A 2,964-nucleotide genomic window follows, 5' to 3' on the forward strand; every position below is an offset into this window, starting at 1 on the left:
TCCTCCACCCTAGGTTATAAGTGTTGGAGCAAGGGTTGTTGGTTTCCCTATTAAAATTTCTCATCATATTCACTTGCTCCATAGGGATAGAGTTATTCACCTCTGTTGCCATACAATGACAAAAAATGAGAACTCCCACATCTTTCACAAGCTGTCTGCATCTGCATGACTTGGGCTAAGATATTGTTTTTCTGCAACTGCTTGGTTAAGGTGGCAACTTGAGCAGTTAATGTTGTGATAGCATCTAGTTCATGAATCCCAACTACTTTTCTATTACTAGTGGCTCACTCATGAGCACATTGGCAGTTATTCATGGCCATTTCTTTCAACAAATCATAGACCTCATTTCGACTATTACCCCTGAATGCCCCTCCTACTGTGGCATCAATGATGGTGCGTTTAGTAGTGCACAACCAATTATAGAAATTGTGGACCAACATCCACTTCTCAATGTAGTGATGGAGATACTTTCTCAACAATTCTTTAAACATCTCCCATGCGTCATATAATGATTCCCCATCAGTCTGGAAGAAGTTATTAATTTCTCCTCGAAACCTTGCACCCTTTGATGGAGGAAAGAACTTCGCAAGAAACTTCTGTGCTAGATCCTCCCAAGTGTTAATAGAGTTGGCCTGCATAGAGTTTAACCAACTTCCAGCTCTTTCCCTCAATGAAATTGGGAACAACCTCAATCTGATAGCATCGTCACTCACCCCATTAATTTTAAATGTTGCACACAGCATCAGGAAATTAGCTATGTGCATGTCTGGGTCATCCGTAGGCAAGTCTCGAAATTATTAGCAACAAATGTGGGGTGTTTGATGCATGAATGCACTCCCATCCAAGTTTTGAAATTTTCATAACAATATCTGACATACTATAGACGATTGTCGACAACTTAAAGATTAGATTGAAACCATCATCTACAAACCCAAATCCATAAACCGCTCAAAATCAAATACTAATTTTGGCAAACCAATAGATCATTCATGTGAAGCTCCTTGCATAAAAAAATCAGCTCCTAGCCCTCTATTTGAAGGATTTGATATCATCACTATTGCAAGTGGACCCCATTTTGTAGGAGCGAGCAAGGGAGCACAAAAAGATATGTCCATGAAGTAAAGATCCAGGACGGTTCTTCTCACATTCTAGAGCGGTAGATGCCTAAGCAATATAGGGTAGATAAGCAATCGATAATCTTCACTGTGGAGGACACTAGTCACATCCAGGTTACTCGCAATGATCCTTTGGTGATAACAGTTCAACTAGCCAATAGAAGAGTCAGGAAGATTTTGATTGGTAATGGTAGTTCAGTCAATGTGTAATTTAGGTAAACCTTAGAGAAGATGGGACATGAAGTCCGTGACCTTAACGCTTGCTCAACAACCTTATATGGCTTATTCGGTGAAGGCTTGGTCGTGATAGGAACAATTGACGAGCTAGTAGTTACAATGCCAACTACTTACAATGCCATTCTTAGATGACCAACTTTGATTAACCTTGAGCGAATAACCTCTGTCTGTCACCTGGTCATGAAATTCGCACCTTAATTGGAATATGTACAGTGATAGGAGATTAGTTGGTAGCTTTGGAGTGTTACAATATAGTAATGAAGGGAAAATCACAATCTGGTCAGAAAGCCATGGTTATAGTCAAAGAGGTTGAGGAACCTATGATTATAGACATAATGGTTCCTAAACATAAGGAGATAGATCCTCACAAAGGCGAGAAACGTTCAGAGCTTCAGGCCTTGGACGAGTTGGGGGAAGTAACACACCATGAGGAGATTACATCTTGGGTCGTAAAAGTAGGTAAAATCCTCAAGGCCTAGCAAAAAAATACCCTGATCGAGATTTTAAAGAAAAACTTAGATGTGTTTGCATGGTCACACACATATATGGTTAGGATTAACTTAGGCATGTTCTATTTCCAGCTATGTTGACCGGACCAGCCAAGCTATGGTTCAATAAATATAAGAAGCACTCAGTCATCTTTGCAAAAAGCTGTTTCCCGAGTTCAAGAGACTGGCCAACATTTAGCAACAACCCGATGTGTCCCTAAAGGCCTACCTCAATCGATTTACTAATTCAGCAGTCCGTGCTAGAGAAGCTAATGACAGTGCATAGTTCGTGGTCATGAGAAGAGGAATCATTGTAGGAGGAGGTCTATGGAAGGAGCTCCAAAGGAAAGGAGTGAAAAGTGTAGATGAATTCTTGGGCCAAGTTCAAGAATGGATAAATCTAGAGGAGGCTGAATATGCTATCATAGGAACAAGCCAAACCCTTATTCAACCCGCTGGAGTGGTGGCAGATGCTGCAGATACGACTTAGCCCGCTACCCAGCATAACCAGGTCGGGGTAATAAAAGAAAAGGAAATGGTGAGTGACACCAGAACGGGTCCAACAAAAATAAGCATGGGGAGAAGTACACTTCTATCTTCACAACGTATACCAACCTAACAGAGGAACATATTTATCTGGCAAATTCTGCCCATCATCCATGGAAGTAGCCTGAGCCCATGAAGCATCAAAGGCCAAAGAGAGACCCAACTATATTCTGCGATACCACAATGATATTGGCCACAACACAGACGATTACCGTAAGTTAAAGGATGATATCAAGAATCTCATTCGGGCTAGACCGTTCGTCCAATACACTCAAAACAGGGTAGCTCCTAACAAAACGATGGGGTAGAACCCTCAACCAGCTCCGTGTAACCAAGTCAATCCACCATAAGCTCAACTAGCTCATGGAAATTAGATCATCCCTCCCCTAGTTGAAGGGAGGGACATAGTCACCATTGCAGACGAACCTCATCTTACAGGAATGAGCAATGGAGCCCAGAAGAGATATATCCAGATGCTAAAAATACATGATGGCACCGAGGTCATTTCGGAGCAAAGGTTATCTAAACAACAGTGATTGGATAAATAACCAATCATTTTTATAGAAGAAGATACTAGC

General features: G+C 41.3%; 1 non-coding gene across 1 annotated transcript; it reads left to right on the forward strand.

The window, feature by feature from the left end:
* Positions 1 to 450: 450 nt before the first annotated feature.
* Positions 451 to 557, forward strand: LOC133807939 (small nucleolar RNA R71). The gene has a single exon (XR_009879821.1). It is a non-coding gene; the product is annotated as a small nucleolar RNA R71 (small nucleolar RNA).
* Positions 558 to 2,964: the final 2,407 nt, after the last annotated feature.

The sequence above is a fragment of the Humulus lupulus genome, chromosome X (assembly GCF_963169125.1).
Source record: "Humulus lupulus chromosome X, drHumLupu1.1, whole genome shotgun sequence".
In the NCBI taxonomy this organism is placed as follows: Eukaryota; Viridiplantae; Streptophyta; class Magnoliopsida; order Rosales; family Cannabaceae; genus Humulus; species Humulus lupulus.